This window comes from Cydia splendana, chromosome Z (assembly GCF_910591565.1).
Source record: "Cydia splendana chromosome Z, ilCydSple1.2, whole genome shotgun sequence".
In the NCBI taxonomy this organism is placed as follows: Eukaryota; Metazoa; Arthropoda; class Insecta; order Lepidoptera; family Tortricidae; genus Cydia; species Cydia splendana.
Genome location: NC_085987.1, coordinates 2,239,689 through 2,262,343, shown reverse-complemented (window position 1 = coordinate 2,262,343; position 22,655 = coordinate 2,239,689). Strand labels below are relative to the sequence as shown.

General features: G+C 39.3%; 1 long non-coding RNA gene across 1 annotated transcript in view; it reads right to left on the bottom strand.

Annotated features, from left to right (window-relative positions):
• Nucleotides 1-21,372, bottom strand: part of LOC134804395 (uncharacterized) — a 201,115-nt gene extending 179,743 nt beyond the window's left edge. Inside the window, exon 1 of the long non-coding RNA XR_010146119.1 lies at nucleotides 21,077-21,372. This is a non-coding gene — a long non-coding RNA (uncharacterized LOC134804395). The remainder of the gene's footprint in view (nucleotides 1-21,076) is intronic.
• Nucleotides 21,373-22,655: the final 1,283 nt, after the last annotated feature.

Genomic DNA, 22,655 nt, shown 5'->3' with positions numbered 1-22,655 from the left:
CAAAGTTACTAAGTCAAAAATTGTGTTCCAAGTATTTCCCTAAATAACTTTTTTTGAGCAATCGTTGCCTGACCTATCTAGATACTTGAGACGCGTTGTTTTATCCGCTACTATTCATGCTGACTGTACATGTAGGTACATGTTAACTACTCATAGATTGAGCACGCTCAGAACATTCTTTCTTATTAAGGCCAATGTATCTCGATGTGGAACCATAATCAAATGTACTTACATATGTACTTTAAAACCTCAGGGAAACTGAACCTAAAAGTTTTTGGAATAACGAACATTGTGTTTATTGCATAAAAGTAACATAATATGATATGATATTATTATTATAAAAGTAACATGATATGATATTATCATAATATTTTGCACCACACAAGGTAAGGGCTCTCTGTTGATTGTTCAACAGATGAGAAAGTTGCAATTTGATGCAATTTAGTGAATAGAATCAGGCGTTACTTTGCGGAAATCCATATTAATTAATATCCATCCAATCCATATTAAGTAATATTTTCGTTTTAATTGATGCAATTTTTTTGCTTGCTCGGGTTAACGTATAGTTTGTATTAATCTACAGATGTGCTGCAGATACTGGTACATATAATTTCTTTTGTCTGTCTGAGTCATTAATTATAGAACCTTGATGGTTAAGACGGCGTTGATTGGAGACTTAGAACTCTCTTTCATTTTCAAATGTAACATACCAATTTTTAAATACAAACGGTGGCACGGGAATTTAAAAAGCGCATTTTTATATTTATTTTTCATTATTTAAAAGTTTATTACTCAAACTTATACCATAAAAGAAGGAAGGAACTCTCTAAGAAGCAGCTGCTTTTCTCCAATGAAGACATCTGACATCGGATCGGACAATGTGAAAACGCTCTAAAACGTGTGAAAATTTCCTCAGTTTGATCGGAGCATCTAGACATTTTAATAAATTCTTTAGAAAAATATAAGAAGGGCTATTAAATAAAAATATTAGTCTTCAAATAAAAGACTAATAATCAATATAATAATTGTTCCGATAGTTGTGTCAGCGAACGGTCTCATAGCGAAGAGTCTCGACCAACACCTAGAGAGACTCTCGCTGGGTGGTTGGATCAAGGGTCAGATGCAGAAGGCGGTAATATTGGACACGGCGCGTATAGTACGTCGGTTCCTCACTCTGCGGCCCTGACCACCGGCAGCTTGGGCCAAGCTCCGCTGCCGGCGGCACCCTAGGTTAGGTTTTTTATAATGTGTTTATATGTATTTTTTATTGTTTTGTAAGTGTTTTTATATTTTACTTTTATATTCATATTATAACAAACCTAACTTAAGACGAAAAATAAATAAAGTAGTAATATAATAAAAAAAAAAACTTGACGCCGTCAACGTCAGACGCGTTTTTTACTAAATATTCCTTTTATATGTGATCAAATATGTTTTTACTGGCTTTTATTACATTTTCGTAGATTTTTTTTTGTGGAAAAGTTACCTTCACATTAATGCGACACTTCGCAAAGGATACGTGACCGCAAAAATTGTAACTATGTACGAAACTAGCCGACAAACAATGGTCGAATGACAGAAAGGAAAATGATTACACGGAGTAAAGCGCGTTCACAAGCGTCTATCACAACCAACGCACGCCCACCACCCTCGCCCGTCTCGTCCGTCTCCTCACAACCGTCATCGGGCGATGAATTCGCCACTGCGCCCGATACCAGCGAGTCGAGCGACGAGTGCGGGCCGCCGCCGCCGCCGCCACGACCACCAGCGCGACGCGGGCGGCCACCGCTGTCGGCACGCTTGGGGCCTGCGGGACATCTTGCTCCGCTCACGGCTCCCGCTGCCGGTGGTGTAGTGCGTCGCATGCGATGGTCTCAAACCATGAATGAGAACGTCATGCGCGCCTACTATGGGGCTACAGAGGGGGGAACCGATTTATGCGCGTACCGTGTCCGAATGCTTCCACTGTTTCAGGCCCTCGAACCAACCATCGACGTGACTGCGCAACGGCTATCGGATCAGGTGCGAGTCATCCAGCGGCTAAAGCGGTTGGATGACTCGACACTTGATCGGCTTCGCCTGGAGGCTCTCTCTGCTCGCGCAGCCTCCACCTCGGTGAGGGACCCGCCCGCCACATCGCCGGATCCGGTGCCGGCACCCGACCAGGCACCGGGGGCGCCGCGGGTAGATCTCTGTGCCGACGGGGAGGAGTTCGCGCAGAGTGTGAGTAGTACAGCCAATGAGCAACTGAGGAGGACTCTGGATGAGGCGATTACGCAGTATCGCTCCACACCCAATACTAGGCCACGATTACCACGTCTGCCTATGAATAGACGCAATCTAGCGCTAATGGGAGCCCTAAACGCTTTACTAGAGCCATACTTGCGGACTAGTAAAGATTTAGATAATACGCACGCGATCATGTATTGCGGAGCCATCGCGGCGTGCCGTGTTGCACGAGTCAAGTTTCCGGACGCTGAACATGCACCTAGGACCGCCGGAGGTGCCCCCGCATGGCAAATACGGATCGAGCGACGTATCAGCTCTTTTAGGACTCTTATCGCAAAGCTAATCTGCTTCAGGGGGGGCAACAATCGCCCCCGAGTAATGCGCTTTGTAAACCAGGCATTCGCGGGGACGGATATCAGGCCCCGCGACTACATGGCCAACGTTACGGAGCGCATCGACTTTCTGAAGCAGAAAGTCTATGCATGGGCAAACCGTATTCGCCGCTACAGAGAGCGTGTGGACCGATTCCAGCAGAATCGTCTTTTCCAGAGTGACCAAAGGAAGATGTACCGAAAGTGGGAGGAAACCAACCTTCGTGTGTCCGACTCACGGCCACCGGATGCTACTGTCATGAATGACTTCTGGCGTAGCATCTGGTCGGTGCCTGTCGGACACACTGAGGGGAGTTGGATGAGTGTTGTCGAGCGTGAGTGCGAGTCGTTCGAACCTATGGGGGCAGTCACCATCAGCCCCGATGACGTAAGTTGTGCCATCCGAACGGCCCAGAACTGGAAAAGTCCTGGGCCGGATGGATTGCACAACTTCTGGCTAAAATGGTTCCGATGCTCGCACTCCTGCTTGGCAGCACAATTTCAACAAGCTCTCGAGCTTGGTTCTCTCCCACCTTCCTTAACAACTGGTGTCACCTTCCTGCTCTATAAGTCCGGTAGTACCACGGAAGCAAAGAACTACAGACCCATCACATGCTTGCCTACACTCTACAAGCTCCTTACATCCATTTTGAGAGCAAAAATCAACGCGCACATTGTCGCAAACAATATTTTGGCCTCTGCTCAAAGCAGTCTGAGTCCCCTATGGTTCTGCCTAGCTCTGAATCCCCTCAGCACCCTGCTGAAGGATTTGGGACTAGGTTGCCGGCTTCGGAGAGAGGGTGAAGTCATTTCTCACCTTCTGTACATGGATGACCTCAAATTATTTGCACCAAATAGCCAAGACTTGTTGGAGCTACTGAAAACCACCGAAGTCTTCAGTAGTGCCATCCACATGGAGTTTGGTGTCGATAAATGTGCGGTTATACATGTACAGCGGGGGAGGGTTGTAAATTCAATAAATTTACAACTTTCTGAAACAATGTCTTTCAGATCTATCTCTGAATCAGAAACCTATAAATACCTTGGTATGTCACAGTCGTTGGGTATTGAGGACGAGGGTATTAGACGTTCGGTGAAGGAGCGCTTTTTCAGTCGGCTCACAAAAGTCCTTAACAGTCTTTTGTCAGGAGGCAACAAAGTGCGCGCCTTCAACTCCTGGGTAATGCCCCTACTCACTTACTCCTTTGGCACACTAAGGTGGACTCAGACCGAGCTGGACGCCCTGGATCGGAGGGTCCGGTCACTGCTCACCACACATCGCATGCTACACCCACGCTCGTCAGTTATGAGATTGTACATCCCACGGAAGTGTGGAGGCCGAGGCTTCCTAAACGCCAAGGATCTCCACAACCGCGAGGTGTACAATCTCAGGAATTATTTCCTTAACAACGAGTGTGGGATGCATCGTGATGTGGTGGCAGTAGACAGGAACCTCACGCCGCTCTCCTTGGCAAATGAGAACTGGCGCAAACCTGTGGTACTAAGTACTGCGGATCGCAGGGCGGCATGGGAGAGTAAGGTGCTACACGGGCGGTTCTACAAGGCCCTCACGGGACCCGATGTGGACCTGCTCGCGTCGGTGAACTGGTTACGATTCGGGGACCTCTTCGGAGAAACCGAGGGTTTTGCCTGTGCAATTGCGGACGAAGTGATGATGACGAACAACTATCGGAAATATATCCTGAAGGACGGTACGGTCGACATTTGTCGGGCATGCCGCCGTCCCGGAGAGTCACTCAGGCATATCATATCCGGTTGTTCTCATCTTGCTAACGGCGAGTACTTGCACAGACATAATCTCGTAGCCAGGATTATTCACCAGCAACTTGCTCTTCTGTATGGCCTTGTGGACCGCGAAGTACCGTACTACAAGTACTTACCTGCGCCTGTTCTCGAGAATGGTCGTGCCACGCTCTATTGGGATCGATCTATCATCACTGACAGGACTATTGTCGCCAATAAGCCTGACATCGTGCTGATAGACCGATTGCAGCGCCGGGCCGTGCTCGCCGACGTCACCATCCCCCATGATGAGAATCTCGTGAAGGCCGAGAAGGACAAGTCCAGTAAGTACCTAGACTTGGCTCACGAGATAACCGCCATGTGGGATGTTGATTCGACGATCATTGTCCCGATAGTCGTTTCAGTGAACGGTCTAATAGCGAAGAGTCTCGACCAACACCTAGAGGGACTCTCGCTGGGTGGTTGGATCAAGGGTCAGATGCAGAAGGCGGTAATTTTGGACAGGGCGCGTATAGTACGTCGGTTCCTCACTCTGCGGCCCTGACCACCGGCAGCTTGGGCCAAGCCCCGCTGCCGGCGGCAATCTAGGTTAGGTTTTTTATAATGTGTTTATATGTATTTTATATTGTTTTGTAAATGTTTTTATATTTTACTTTTATATTCATATTATAAATAACCTAACTTAAGAGGAGAAATAAATAAGGAGAATAAATATAATCATAAATATATAGAATAACTGCTTTATATGTCAGTTTCGTCAGTTAGTCACTGCGTCAGTTCTAATATACAGTATCCCTTGTTAATGTTTTAAATACATGTTTACAATTACAATTTTTTAACACCTGCTCGACATAGGTACCTACCTATTAAAGTAATGATGTTTTATACAAGATATGTCATACACTAACATATCAAGCGAAAAAAATGATGCCAACCAATGCTGCCAACGTCACGGCAGCATCAGTTACAATTTGTTTACAACTTCATACGCAAATGCGTAAAAGAGACGGCACAATGAAAAGGATACCTAAGTAAAAAAGAGACGGCTAGTATTTGTCACTTGCGCGTGAATTTGGTAAATCAGTGATACCACCATAACACGACGGCAAACAATGAAGATTGGCGCGAAACGTAAAACTTATTAAGAAAAAAAAATATCAAAGAATAAGATGTTTGACAGAAGGTGCAAATCATTTAGTGCAGTTCTATGTACCTATAGCTGGTCAAGCAGATCTTGTCAGTAGAAAAAGGCGGCAAATTTGAAAAATGTAGGCACGAAGGGATATCGTCTCATATTTGAATTTTGCGCCTTTTTCTACTGACAAGATCTGCTTGACCAGCTATAGTAATGTACTCGTTACCAAAGTAAACAGTTTTCACATTTAGTTATGTCAATAAAAGATATTATATTATACTTATCATTGTAAAAAAATGCGTTAAAGTATAATAAAAACTTTAATATTTAAGTTGAAATTTATTCCTCTTATTTGTACGACAAGCACCAAACAATGAATGCAACTTACCATGACGCGTCTGCTATGATAATCTATGATCGCAGTTGATGCGTCCTTGTCATTCTCACTGGTAAGAACATAAACTTATCTCTTTCTGTCAGCCGGCGAAAATGGCGGGCGGGTTTATTTAATTCGAGATTAAACCGAAGAAAAACGGATTATTTCAGCTTTTACTAACGAATGATATGTGACGCCGTCAATTTTTTTGCGCTTCCGCGGATAATTTGAGCATTTCAACATAACGCAGGTCGGCATTTTGTTGCTTAAAACACGTTATTTGTGGAAAAGTATTAACCGGTGTACACCTTCGCGCTTGCGTCAGGCAGACTGAGACAAACTAGTACACATGACACGAGGTGAGTGCTTCAATTTTGGAATGTGTATAACACATCTTGTATAAAACATCATTGATGTCTAATATATTTTTTTCATGGTCCCCAAGTGGTCCACACTAAAAACTTTCAGCGTCACCTTTGTCTAGATCTGTCATTATCTAAAAATAATCATGACATCTTTGTCAGAAGATTAGTCAGATGTTTTCGATGGCGACAAGATATTCACCATTTTTCGCTTGAAGCGTCACTCCGCTATCTTTTCGCGATATCGCACATTCAGATATACTTCGAATTGAAATATTATGTGACACAGTATGGATTATATATGATGGTTTCCGGTTTAGTAATAAATGTTTTATTACTGAGATTGTCTTTGATCATACATATATCATGATATTCATGATCAACTTGAATACATGTGGGTGAATCAACTAAGTACATTTAATTTGAATTACAAAGATGTATACTCGTATTAAGATAACTCTAAAATTAAGAAAAAATTATGCTCTAAGCGATGGCAACACCGATTGATATTTGAAAATTTCACCACATTTAAGTGGAAGAACAAGGATCAAAGTCAAATGGCGTTCTAAAATTTTTAACCCTGTGTCGAAAGATGGCAGTAAATTTACTGTGACTACAAAATTTACTTTGACAATACGCCTCTATATACTAAAATCCCTTTGTTGCATACAGTACAATCGAAGTGACGCTCTCATATTAAAAAGACAGGCTTCAATTACATGACACTTGGCATGAATATTTACTCCGAGGGGAATATTACGCAAAACTGCGTAGAGGGCTTCACTAGGTCAATCACATGGCCTACCGTGAAACACGACAATCGAAAGTTCGGTTTCTGCCTCTCTATCACTATTGCCTATTCGATCGATAGAGAGGCAGATAAAGAAATTTCAATTTTCGCGTTTCGCGCACCTGTAAACAAACCGCCTTGATGCATCAATGTCATAGTGAAAACTTGCCAAAAATCTGCCTATTATGTATAAGTTACTCTATGCACAAAAACTCAGCCCCATACACTGATAGCGACGTACAGCTGTAGTCAGATCATACGTAAGTGTGACAGAAAGGCAAAACGTCGAACGGGGTTCGCGGTAGGCTCTCAGTCTCGAGGTCTAGTTACGTTGGTCACTGTAATCACTATCGGTGGATATTATGCCTTTGCAATAACCTTTAAGTTAAAAACTGTGTGGACAATGGTGTGCTGGTATGTGTATAGAGACCTCACATACTGGTTGATTCGCTTGCGCTTGGCAATACTAAACCTTACTGCAATTACATAGGGTCCAAAGTATGGGAAGTGTTCAGATTTGCAATGGGCGCATTGACCAGTGTAACTAGACCTCTTCACCCATAAGCTACTGCGTTCGGAGAGAGGGCTCGCGTAAACTGGTTATGTGGGTACGAGTTTGACCTGTGTAATGGTTGTGTCGCTTGAGCTTGACAATACTAAACCTTACTGCATTGATATAAGGTTCTAAAGTGCATGGGAAGTGTTGAGATTTGCGACGGGGGGTGACCAGCGTATCTTGACCCGTCCACCCATAGCCTTTCCCTTCGAAGTGAGACTAGTATAAACTGGACACGTGGCTGGGATTTGACCTGTGATCGTTGGAGAATAGTTAGCGACCGTCTGGGCGAAGGAATGCAGTCGTACGGGCTGCGAGTGAGCATACAGGCGCGGTGGTACCGAGGCAACTCGATCGCAAAGCATAAGAACTACGCGAAAGAGAAAATCTAAATTTCGCTATCTGCCTCTCTGTAGTCTCTAATCTCTATGGCTCTGGCGCATTCGAGCGATAGAGAGGCAGATAAAGAAATTTCGATGTTGGTTTTTCGCGGTAAGAAGTACGAGTTAGGTACCCATTCCAGTGCATGGCTTGCCGAGGTTTTCTAGGGATAACAGTGTATGGTAAATAATTTTAATAAAAAAAAAACGACTTTACAAAACAGTTTGAAATATCATTACAATTATTTATAGTACATATACATAGGTACTTTACCGCACTAGTGCGATAATTAGCACATTACGCAACTATGTCGAAAATTTAAAGAGCCATACTTATGTACTGTAAAACCGTTGTAGGATACATGTGCGAATAGGTAATTCTCAACTCGTGTCGATTTAAAACTCTTCGAAGTAATTCTCAATTCTGTCGTGTTTTAATTTATCGCCATTTATAATTGCAATTAGCCCCAAGACGTAAAATACTTGTCGTGGAGGAGGTTCCTGGTGTTCATGAGCAGTTCCATATCACCAAATATTTGGTTGGTACCGTTTAAATGCCAATGCTTGGTTTTTAGATGAAAATAAGAGCTATGTAGGTACCTATGCTTGTAAAATTTGAGGAGTTTCCTGGATCATTCATAGATTCCATCATCAGAACTAGATTTTGCAAAAATGGGACCAGGGTCTAAGTATACATGGTGGAATTGTTATCTCTGACCATACTCTGAGGGGTGGATATGTAGGTCATACTGAACAGCTTTTACTATGGGGCCAACCGCGAAATCGCGAAAATAAATCAGTTCCATAGAAAACATTGACTCTGATCGACCAAAATGTACCTATTGTGCCTAAGTATGAGACGGACCTACAAAATCCATTTTTCCTAAATCGGTTCGGATATATGACGGAGGTAACAAACATTTAAAAAACAACCAAACAAATCATACTTCAACCGAATTGCGAACCTTTTTGAATTTCGAAGTCAGTTATGAATCGGAAAACATAGATTCTCAGTTCCCGAGAGAACCTTCTCGAAATCTTATCGTTGTTTGACCGGCTATAGTTAAAATACTTACAAAATTAAATGTTTATTAATGCATTTTTAATTAGTCTGTGCGGAAAGAGAAGAGTCATATAATGTATTGGTTCCATTATATTCCACGACTTCTTTTTCCACACAGACTCTAAAGCAGGACTCGTTTCTCACTTTGAACTCGACTGTAAAAAGATCATAGTAACGTTTGTAGACTCATGCCTGCCGCGTTGGACTCTAAGCAAATACCCTGAACCCCGAGACTTGAAGGCATAAAAAGCTGAGCTTATGGTTTTTAAAACGTAGATATTTTAATTACGAAAATGGTAAAAGCTTAAGAATTAGGCAAATAGTCTAAGCCTTGGGGTTTAGCTGGAGTTGGACCAAGCTAACTCTGCATCGCTCTTGCAATGACAGTGTGGTAACGTCATCATTAATATCAAATTTATATGGAAATACAATACGACGTTTACGAGTATAATGACACTCCCTCACTTTGTTTTATTCAAGTTAGTGCAAAGTTAGCTAAAAATGCCAAACGAAACTTAAATAGAGTTAGATCGATAAAAATCTGTAGCGATTTTGATACACGCAGTGCAAGTGTTATTTTGAACGTCAAACTTCAATGAAATGATGACGTATATGTGTGCTATCAAAATCGCTGCAGACTTTTCTTGGTCTGACTCTAGGTAATGTATATGGAAATGATCAAGTCACATGTCGTTGCATCTGTCGTGCCGGTACATTTTCATTCACAGGTCAAGAACGTACTTTAAGATACGTCAATTAATAGATCTAGAAACGATATGGATTAGATATGTCAGTTTTAAAAGTGACGTTTTTGTTTGAAGAAACGTCGCGGCCGTCGCGGGTCTATATTAATTCGCATAACGTAATACTCCTAATTCAAATTGGCATAACTTATATTACGCATAACTTCTAAATCGCATAACATTATTCCGCATAACTGAGTTCGCATAATGTTAATGCGCATAACGTAAATTGTCATAACGATGACTTGGGATAAATATAATAAGCATAAAGTTACTTTGCATAATTATTAAATGGTATAATATAAAAGGCAAATTAATAAAAATGTAGACAGAGCGGCTCGAATTAAGGTTCAGTAGGTTCAGAGAACGAAGTTTTAAGTAAAAGTAGCGCTTTTTTAGATCACAAATATCACAATACGGTTGCCAAAAATTTTATTAGCAATCTTGCAGCCTTTCTCTAGGGACTTCAGCGATTTGAATTCTGAGTTTTTGGCTTTTGCTCGATAAAAAAAAGCACACACACATGCTTTTTTAATATTATGCCTGTTCAATGTTATGCATAATTATGTTATGCCAAATCTGTTATGCGAATTCATATTATGACAATTAATGTTAGGCGTATTATTGGCACCCAGAAACGTCACATTTGACACTGACATATCTAATCCATATCGTTTCTAGATCTATTGATTGACGTATCTTAAAGTTCGAATCAGGGCGTCATAAGTTGTGTCTTGTGTCACAAAGATTTTTAGAGTTATGGGGTCCTACAGGTCCCTTATTATTCATACAGGACACGACAGGATATGGGTTGAAAGCTTATTTAATCCTGAATTTCTTACAATATAATTTAACGTAATTTGCTGTCTCACTTTTGCATAATTCTGTGTGATATTCGGAAAAAAGTTATAATATAAAGATGCATAAAATACGCGGCTGTACAACGCAGCTACCATGGCCGTCCAAGTCCAAAACCAGCAGACTAAGGCTATCCCCATGCATCGTGGTGTGAGACAAGGGGATGTGATTTCCCCCAAATTGTTCACAAATGCATTGGAGGATATGTTTAAAACGCTCGACTGGAAGGAACATGGTATTAACATTAATGGCGAATACATCTCACACTTGCGATTTGCGGACGACATCGTCATCATGGCTGAGACGTTGCAGGATTTAGAGCATATGCTGACCGGTCTAGCTGATTCTTCTCAACGCATAGGTCTCCGGATGAATTTGGACAAAACGAAAGTTATGTTCAACGAACGTGTTGCTCCGGGACCTATTGCAGTACAAGGGGCTGTTCTCGAGGTTGTTCAGGAATACGTCTACCTCGGGCAAATACTGCAGTTAGGAAAGAACAACTTCGAGAAAGAGTCGAATAGAAGGATACAGCTGGGCTGGGCAGCATATGGGAAGCTGCGTCGAGTCTTCACGTCATCAATCCCACAAAGTCTGAAGACAAAAGTCTTCAATCAGTGCGTCCTACCCGTGATGACATACGGAGCCGAAACGTGGACACTCACGGTAGGACTGGTCCATAAATTCAAAGTCGCTCAGCGAGCTATGGAAAGGGCTATGCTCGGAGTCTCTCTGAGGGATCGTATTCGAAATGAAGTCATCCGTCAGAGAACTAAAGTCGTCGACATAGCCCACCGGATTAGCAAGCTGAAGTGGCAGTGGGCCGGTCATATTAGCCGTAGAACCGATAACCGTTGGGGTAGGCGAGTTCTGGAGTGGAGACCGCGCATCGGCAAACGTAGCGTAGGACGCCCTCAGACTAGATGGAGCGATGACCTTCGCAAGGCGGCTGGCAAGAGCTGGATCAGAGTTGGCGCAAATCGTGCTCAATGGCGTGCAATAGGAGAGGCCTATGTCCAGCAGTGGACGAGAGTAGGCTGTTGATGATGATGATTGATGATGATGATATATTTGTTTCTTTTTTAAATGGTTGTATCTTACATAAAACAAAAGCTGAATCTTTTATCATTATTTCTTTAGATATTACCTATAATTCTTGTGCATTGGAATGCCAAACCCCCCACTTGGCGGGACAAAGAGAAGCTGATTCCACGGGGAATTCAAGACCCTCAGCCATGAGGAACACGACGCGAGGAGGAGGGGATGCCAAAATTGTAACTGTACATGTTTTACCAAACCTACTCGTTGAATATGAAATGGTATAAGAAATATGAAATATGATGGCAGAGAAAAATAAGCGTGGTGCTGAAAAGTACCCTAAGTTTGAAGGGGATGATTAGCTAAAGTACCTACAGACTACTTAAAGGCTGCTCTAAGATCGAGTAGGCTTAGAAATTTATTAGCTAATAATCGTTTGTCTTTATCTGTGATTTCGACTTATTTATTGTAAGAAAGGGATAAAACATAATTTAACTAAATCAGGCCCGTAAAGTTTTGTGAATAAGGGCGTTAGAATATTCTCATTTCTACAATTTCATAACTTAAATGTCACAAGTGAATCACAGTCCACCGCCATAATGTTTAGATATATGTATTATGGCTCGCAGTCAGGTAGGATTGACCGCTTCCCACAACGCCGTGGGGTTTTTGTGACCGTATAGTGAGGCGCACAGTCGATATACTTTATCGATAACTTACGTTGTCAATGCCTGCGTGCCCGAGCTTACCAACAGATGGCGTCACTATTACAACTGAAAGAAATGTTTGCTTAACAGTAACAAAATATTTTATTACCTACGAGGGGCGTTCAATAAATAGTGAGAATGAGTATGTTATATACAACTTTTATTAAATGTTATTTTATTTTTCGACATAGTCACCTTTTAGCATAATACACTTAGTATCTCTTTTTTCTAAACTTAAAATTCCATTTCTAAAAGAGGTTTCATCTTGAGTACTTAAAAAATCTTGTACTGCAGCGACTACCGCGTCGTCGTCTTCAAATTTCTTGCCTCTTAGGTATTCCTTCAATCTCGGAAATAGGTAGAAATCACTAGGGGCGAGGTCTGGTGAATACGGAGGATGCTTAAGGATATCGAACCCAGCATCACGTATCGCAGCCATTGCAACGGCGGACTTGTGTGCCGGTGCATTGTCCTGATGGAACACCACAATTTTCGAGAGTTTACCTCGCCGTTTTTCACGGATCTCATTGCGCAATGTTGCTATTTGTTTGGCATATAAAGTGCCCGTAATAGTGGCTCCATGCTCGAGATACTCAATCATTACGACCCCTTTACCATCGCAAAAACAGAGCCCATGACCTTACCGGCAGATGGGCCCACCTTGAATTTCTTCGGAGTTGGAGATGATGGCCTTTTCCATATCATAGACTGCAGTTTCGTTTCAGGGTCGTAATGATGGAGCCATGTTTCGTCCATTGTTATAAATCGCGCCAAAAAAAGTTCCCGGTCTTGCTGTATCAGGTCCAAAGCTTCTTGACAAATCTCGACTCTAGTTTGTTTTTGCGTGTCAGTAAGCATTCTGGGTACCCAACGCGGTGATACCTTTTTCATACCCAAGCGTTCATGAAAAATATTATGCACGCTCCCCGTTGAAATCTTTACATTTTCAGCAATAAAATGAACCGTGACACGACGATCCGCCAAAACTAAGTTTTCGACTTTTTTCACAATTTCTTCAGTTACTGCTGTAGTAGGGCGTCCGGAGCGGGGGTCATCCATGGTCGATGTTCTTCCATGTCTAAATTCGGTGCACCAACGTGCGACTGTCGAATACGGAGGAGCATTAGACCTTAAAGTGTCCCGTAAATCTAAATTGACTTAGTCCGTAGAAAAAAATTTCAAACACAAGTATTTGATAACGGCGCGCAGTTCAATTTTCTCCATTTTCGCTAACGTACTCGATAGCGTCGCAAAGAAATCGCCGTATTTTTTTCTTAAACAAAAAACAGTTCGTTTTTTTTCATAGCAATCAGCTAGGTAGATTAGCTTTACCGGCCAGTATTTACTTTCCTAATATTTAAAGAGTTTGTATCTCATTATCATTATATATTGAACGCCCCTCGTACTTACACTAAACATTTTTTTTCGAACTGTGTGTTGCTTAAAATAAAAAATAATTGAAGATATGGTTTTACCGCATTTTTATTAATGTGCTAAACTGTGCAAAAGCTGTGCAAATGAATGTGCTAAACTTCCAAAAAATGTCTTCAAACATGTTACGTGACAGTTACTATATACATATATAAAAATGAACTATCATAGGGACCATCATAGGGACTCGAGAGGTATACCTATAGTGCATGTTGGCGTGTGCTAAATCATCTAAAGTTCGTCTCCACGTGACCATGGCTCCTAGTTTGCTGAAACTGTAGACGTGCATTAAGGAGTTAACACGTGAGTAATAAAGATTAATGAGATGGCACGCGAGTTATAGGCCGCGGTCCGACGCACGACACCGGCGGGGCTACGAGCGGTAATCAAGGCCATTCATACATTGCGCTCGGCCAAACGTATGAACGGCCTTGATCTGCCGCTCACCGCCTCACCAGTGCGTGCGTCCATCCCGCAGCCTTAGCGGACTTTATAGTCCATTCAAAAAGAAGGAGTATAAGGTTTCTAGACTTATCATAATTCCTCATGGTGAATTAATAGATTAACCATTTAATTCATTTGCGGATTAGTAAATAAAATTTGAAATTTTTTAAGGTGTTTAATTATGAAACTTCTGTGAAACTCGAACCTACAAAAATTAAAAAGAGAATAACATTTATAGTATTATTTTTATGAATTTTTAAAAAGTGAAAAAAATTATGGCCCACCCTGTATTAAAACTACATATTTTACACAGGTAGCTCGCGTCTTATTAAGTCGCTTATTCGACTTAATAATACGTGAATAACCGAGTCAAAATAAATTTGATATATATTTTTTACAAAAGCTGTTTGATATATATATTTTTATATATTTAACTTGTGCATTGATAAATAAATAATGTATTATTATAAAACAAATTCAAATTTAGGATTTATGGACAGTATCGCCTAGCACTAGCAAGTGTGATGAAAAAATGCATTACAGCCCTATGTCGAAATATAGGATTTGCGGACCCCAAAAAACACCCTTTTACGAGCAAGTGTGATGAAAACTATAATAGCTACGTCTACGCTGGACGGACTATGATTAATTAAGACCTCGTTTAGCAATTATGAATGAAGGAGGCCTAATGAAGCCAATTATATTCGCAAATATCTTCTCACGTAGGTAACTATGCTAAAGAGGCCCACTGATTAACAGTCCACCGGACGCTATCAGCCTGTCAGTTGTTCGGAACTGTCAAAATTTTGTTCTAACTGACAGGCCGATACCGTCCGGCGGACTGTTTATCAGTGGGCCCCTTTATACGTACTTCAGTACCCCTACTGCAAATTTCACTCGATAGCGTGACGTGACGTACGCGTTTGCATGGAATGTTGGAATGTTAATTGTCATTTTGTATGGAATTTAGAGTTTCCAAAACGTCCCGCTTGGCGCTCTGTTTAAAATCCCATACAATAATAGACATGACGTAAAAGCGAACGCACGACACGCTATCAAATTAAATTTACACTAGGGGTTCAGGGGAAATGGTGGGCTATGGTTTAATCCAGATGATATCAGAAGGTGTTTTTTATTGTATACCTAGAGGTATCTTTTTTTTTAAATAATAAACTGATTGTTGATTGGACTAGTCACCTGATGGAAAGTGAAGACAGAGTCTAAGTTGGAGCTCACCGGTTCAGCAACCAAACCCCGTTATCAATGTTGCAATTCATTGAAAATCAGGATTCTCAAAAGTATCTACACAACGGGACTTTTACTTTGCCGTTGGTGCCTATCTTCGCACAAGTAAAATATTAGTTATAATATTTTTTCCAAGAAATAGATATCCCTTACTAACATTAATAAGAGCAAAGACATATGTAACTCCGTATAAGATGAATAAAGTCTAAGAAAAAAATGTGCCTCGGAAATAAAAAAAAAGTCATTCTCGGATAGATGGCGCACACACCTTTGGCCTATGGTCGGCTAGATGGCGTTGACGACACCGTTTTATATTTAACAATTTTAACACATAGGTATCAGTGAATGAACATGGGTCAAAATGATATGTAATAATAAAATCATTTATCCATATATATACATTTTTTCGATAGTTTTATACGTTTTCATTTTGAGTTTTAGTCGTGTGTCGATAGATGCCAGTAAATTTACTGTGACTACAAAATTTACTATGACAGGACCCCTCTATACTATCTATTCTCTTTGATAAGAGCCGCGTAAGAATACCTAATTCAAAAGAAAAAAAAAATCTAGAACAACCTATCTTCGCCTCCCGGTCCCAACTTTGCTTTATCTTTTTCTTTATTTTGTTTTATACGATATAAAATATTAGAATGTAATAAAAATCCACAAATAAATAAATTCCGAAAAAATATCGATACTTGTCCTCGCCCTAGTTCTGCGTAAATCTAGTAGTCGAGGTTTCTAACGGGACCTGCCCTCTCTTTCGCACACAGGCGTTAGATAGGCCCTCTCTGTCCCGCGTAGGCGTCGAAATGTACAAAAAAGGTGAGAATGTATTAAGGCTCTAATTTGGTCAGAAGTTAGAAAAATAGTTGTTTTCGCTTGAAATTAATGGTAATTAGGTACGCTCTTTTAGAAAATGGTGCAATATGTTTTAGATAAATCACAGTTGTTAAGACGAAAGTGGAGGACCCGTGCGAAATGGCCTTTTTATACAAACGTAGACCTCATTTTCCTCTCTGGGTATTCACATTACTGAAAATATTTGACACAATTTGTTGTATATCAACATTATCAACCACAGCTATGCCCGTAAGATTGATTTGTTTCGTTTTTTTTTAATTATGTAGGTATAGGTACCTATTATAGGAGTTATAGCATTTAAAAATTTGAATTAAATCTGTTTTACGCTCCTAATTTTTACCATTAATTAAAATCGAAAAAAGTCAAACGTAGCGGCATTAATTAGATAAAATTAAGTATACATCAAATTATTTTCCATAATGTCAATATCATATTATTTATGACATGATTTTGAAATTAGTATTCATTTTTCGCAAGCAAGTACCAACAGCAAGTGGACCCAAAAAGTTTCTTCAACGTTTTTTTTTTTTGGTAAATACGTGCGCGAAGTCACTTTCACTCATTCATTCATTCATTAATGTTTTTACCATTAGGATATGCTCTGTGTAGCTGTGTGTGTAATCATTCTACGCAACGCTCCTGGCGATACCCATACCTAGAATAAGCCAATAGGTATGTCGTTAATTGTTGATAACAATGATAACACAGATAACACATAAACATATTTCACACACTCATCCTCGAGTGTATGCACTTGTATTATTTCATTGTGTAGGAGACACTTAGCCACATAGGCTTAGGCATGACTTAGGTTTATTTAGTACTCGAAATGACCTATCAAAGTTTGTTGTTCTATTGATACCTAAAAGAACGTTTATTTATTTATCACTTATGTTACAACATGATATTACTTAGTGATGGTTTCCTTTAATTCGACATGCTTATATGTACCTATCAACATACAAAAATATAATTTTATAAAAAAAAAATATTTCAGAAATTTGTAGCAAATTCTGAAGCAAAGTACATTTTGTTAATAACCATAACCATAACATAACCATAACCCCCCACCCCCACCCATTGAACTGTTCTAAATTAAGGTCTGCAAGATTGTTCATTAAGAAGTTCAGAGGCCAAGTGGATGCATCGATCGGGAATCTACAGAGAGCATCCGAGTCCTATTTAATATTTAATGGGCCATATTATTCAAAGTTGTACACTACACTTTTTTTTTAATTTGGTCATTTTTATCATACTTACCTATTTCTATCAATATTTCATTTTTGGTACGAGCTTTTATCGCTGAATGTACATTTCTTTTCACAGGCAACTAATACTGATCGAGACAATTCTAACAACCCCAAACGCAATTAATTTGCGTTGTTTTATCACAGAGTTCCCAAGGCCAGCTCCTGTCTCCATCATCAGATCAGCTCCATGTCATCATAATATTGCATTGTCATCCGATTTACATATAAGGTATGCAAAATTTCAGCTCAATCGGAAATCGAGAAGTGGGTCAAATTTATTACCCATTATTAATTACCCGAATACACCTAAGACTTTAATGGAATTATGGACCACACAGCATTTGTATGTATGTACGTACTATTTGTACTTGTACAAGGATTCCTGCTTAAGAATTCCAGATATGATCAATCGTATTAGAAACTGCCTATATCCACAATACTTTATGTTCAAAATAAACCTTATGACTCAGTCATAAAGTTGATTTTGCGGTGAACTTTGAAGCGACATAAGTCTTTTTGTAGAATTTTGTTATCAGGCTCGTTTAAGTATGTACTTAGTGATAAAAGTTATTTAATTTTATGTTAAGCATAAGTGTTCGTAAACTGAATATGTTTCAAGAAACTAACCTATAGTTAGTTTAGTTTTAAGGACCGTAAAAACTAAATAAGTTTTTGGCACAAATTTCCTTTTTGATACATTCTTTTATCGCTGACTGTAGGTACTTTACTTTCCACAGGCAACGAATACTCATCGAGACAATTCTAACAACCCCAAACACAATTCGTTTGCGTTCTTACATCATCCTATGGTCACTGGCCACCCCTTTCTCCATCATCAGATCAGCTCGATAGTAGGTACCATATGTGGGTCAAATTTAACTTGAAAGATTTGATTACAGACACACAGACAGACAACGGGACCTGGACGGCACAGAAACTATGTACTACTGCATAAATATTAAAAGCACAAGTTTAAAGTGTTATAGGGTTGTGTTATACTTATTTTATTTTATTATTTTATTTACTTACCCCTTGACGGTCCCAATGACATTTCATTTTTATATGGAGTATCTGTCATGTAATGTGAAATTTTGGCTGTTTCATACATTTTGACTGGTCCCTTTTTCTATGGGAGGGTAATTTTTTTTGGCTTATTATTAACCGGGCAACTAAAATAAACAGGAACTTTCATTGGGCATATAATAATATAATTTGGCTGTGCATTAATATTTTAGCGCCAAAAAATATATATTAGCCTCAAATATAAGCATCATATTATTAAAAAAACTGGCAGCTAAATCAAGCCACCCAAAAAAATCATAGGGAACTTTTAAATCGCCAACCTATCAATTCAAGTTCCCTATAATTTTTTTGGGTGGCTTGATTTTGCTGCCAGTTTTTTAATAATATGATGCTTAAATTTGAGGCTAATATAAATTTATTGGTGCTAAAATATTAATGGACAGCCAAATGATATTATTATATGCCCAGTGAAAGTTCCTGTTTAATATTTTAGTTGCCCGGTTAATAATAAGGCTTTTTGAATTAATAGATCTTACCCGTTTTCTTTTTAAAATGTGCTTCATAAATGGTCTCCAATATAAAAATAATCAAAAGCTGTAACGGCATTAAAATACAACTCATATTGATATATTTTAAGGCTCCGTTTTTGTTGTCAAACTATTAATTTTAGTACCCATTTCTATTTTTTTAAACTACCCAAATTCGATTAATTAGTTGACCGGTTAAATACGTGCCAATTTTTTTTCGCGATTTCCGGGTTGGTCCCGTAGTAAAAGTTGCTCAGTATAATCCCGAAACCTCCCGGCAACGGAAATGCAGTTATTTTTTAGCCACCGTGTGAATCTATATAAATGTTTTTTTTTATATCGTATTGTTTAATTTGTCCTTTAAAATCAATCTTAGTCTTAACTGATCTTAGACCAACTGTAGTACCTACACTCGAGAAGTAACACAACACCAATACCCATTCTGTACCTTATTCCGTCATAGTAAGAGTTACGAAGGGTCAGTTATTGTTCCCAGTGGTACGTTACACAAGGTCGTATCAATCTAAGTAACGGGAGTGTAATTAATAATTAGGGCCGATACAGACGGACTGCATCCCGACTGCAACTAGTATGGAAACTGCACGCAGTCATTGCATAATGAGTCTTGTAAAGGTATTTATTGTTAGAAACTGATTTAATAACCATTAGTTAAACGCGCTAAAACATAATTTCACTGTGTTTTTCAATGTATTTTCTAAAATTTCATATCAAAATTCTTTTTCTATACTTAGTTAACTAGTTTGGGTCTAAAACTTCTCATCTTCGCTATAGCAGTAGGTATACTCCTCGATCCAAGATGGCGGGCTGTAGAGATGGGTAACTACCCGGGTAAATACCCGAGAGCGGGTATTTACCCGGTAAATACCCGATATTTACCTACCCGCGGGTAAATACGCGGGTATTTTCGTTTTTCTTCTAAATTTGATGTGTTTAATGGTATGTGAGTATAAATAAGATTAATTTAAGTATTTTTTTATAATGTTACATAAAATGTATGTTCAAACTAATTACGAAAAGGTTGCTATGAGGTGAAGTTCGATTTTAACATATCAGTCCAATTATAAAAATCGTGTAAAATCATTCTCTGGCTTCCGGAAATGTTTTAAAATGCTTTTAATATACATTAGAAAGATGAAAATAAAGAATACTTATGAATGATAATAAAAAAAAATTGTGTAGTATCCCAACTTGTGGAGCTTATAAGTCAAACACAGTTAGTTTTAGGACAAAAATGTATATAACCTTTTTTGTAGAAAATTATGTCTACTTTAGTTTGTACATACAACACTTTTCGATATTAATGACAGATTCCAAGAAATATGAAAAAGTTCACTTTTGCCCCCCTCTCCCCAACCACACCCCCCGCCGACCGAAGTTGGAATGTGTATTATCAACGTATAAGTACGATAATTTACTCAAGTCTAAAAAAAATACTCTTATGACGGCCTTTTTTTAATATTTATCAAAATTGTACTAAAAATTCCTTAGTTACAACTGCAACTGCAACTAAACCATTTCATTTTAAATGACACACAATAATTACAACCATTAACTCGGTTTATATCTCCACTTTAACACAAATCGACATGTGCAACAAGAAATGAATCTACCCGTCCATTTGGGTAGATACGGGTAAATACCGGGTAGATGGGTATTTACCGGGTATTTACCTGGGTGGGTAAATTGGGTAAATACCCGCGACCCATCTCTAGCGGGCTGCGACACCCGCATCCTCAATAGACGAGGGTCCTCAAACGCCGCGGCCTTGCACTTCCGGCCGCTATAAATAAAATAGTAAATAAACACTATAAACAGTTGGGTTGTATGACTTGTATGTCCGTGTGCCGTGGTTATATATAACGTAATTTTACTGCCAAATAGTATCTGTCAATTTACTTGATAATAAGTTTTTGGCAAAAATACAATTTTTGGTACAAGCTTTCATTGCTGAATGTACATTTCTTTCCACAGGCAACTAATACTCATCGAGACAATTCTAAAAACCCCAAACACAATTAGGTTGCGTTGTTTTATCACAGAGCTCCTATGGCCACCTCCTGTCTCCATCATCAGGTCAGCTCGATGGTACCATAATATTGCATTGTCACCCGACTTACATATGTATGCCAACCTTCAGCTTCATTGGAAGTCGGAAAGTGGGTCAAATTTAGCTTGCAAGATTTAACCCGTACAAACATATAGTTAACTACATATTTACATTTACATTGCAAGTTAAATAAAAGCTTGTAAATTGTAAATTAAAAAAAATGAGTGACGTTCGCCGCAGCAGTACGAAATGACTGTACCTTTAGTTTTTGCGCATGGTAAAAGAAAAAAGAACTGCAGGTAAACCTAGGGGACCTAAATCGTTAAATAGTGATCTAAATTTGTAGTGCATGTAGGAAGTGGGGGCGCACCACGCCACTGGCGCACACACCTCCCATGTCATGTCAAGTGCAATGTCATGATTTACTCGGAGCGTAAGTGCCATGTTGTGGGACATCATTGAAAAGAAATTGAGGTATATTTTCACGATGTTTTCCTTCACAGTAGACATACATATAATATCTCTAGCGTTGAATGATGGTCCCTACTAGTTATCATAGTTCCTTAAGTCGCTTTTGGTTGTACTTAATTAAAAATAATTGAAGAAATGTGTTTTTACTAGAGATGCACCGGATATTCGGTTACTATCCGGTATCCGGCCTATCCGGCCATCATTTTAACAACCGGCCGGATACGGGATTGTGGCCTACTATCCGGCCGGATACCGGATAGTAACATTGCTTGATTTCGGAGTAAACAAAATTGGAATAAGAAACAGTCACGGTCATAATCGTACATAAACTCACTTTTACCCACCTACATAGGTAACTAAACATTAGACCCGGTTATATTACCAACATGGTACACATACATAATAGCCAATTCAATATTGAAAGTTTAATTGTTGTTACCAAACCACGTAATTGTCGTTACACGGCACTTATAGGGTACATAGTAATCACTTAAGACACCCTTCATTCATTTCAAAACTAACCAGAGGCGGTTATCAAGCATGACTTGCTATTGAATCATTTAGCTCATACTAAACATACCTACTATTTAATAGATTAGGTTCAGTATTCGAAACTCAAATATAGGATGCACATGTATGTAAATACTTTCATTTAACGACAGTACGTATTTCAACTAGATCTGCATAACAACCGATAACTTCTGCATGTCTCTTCACAATATGGGCATATTAAAATTTAAAACCACTAAATTTAAAATCAGTTAAATAAAATTGTTCCTTTAACGACAATAAACGTACTTGCCTTTAATGATACACGTACAGTACATGTTTGTATTGTAATTGCTAACGGATTCATTAAATATTTATCCAGTTCGTATCCATTGTATTCAACTTCGCTAAACATTGATATTACACAAAAATAAAAATAACATACTACTGCACTGTACACACTAAGTA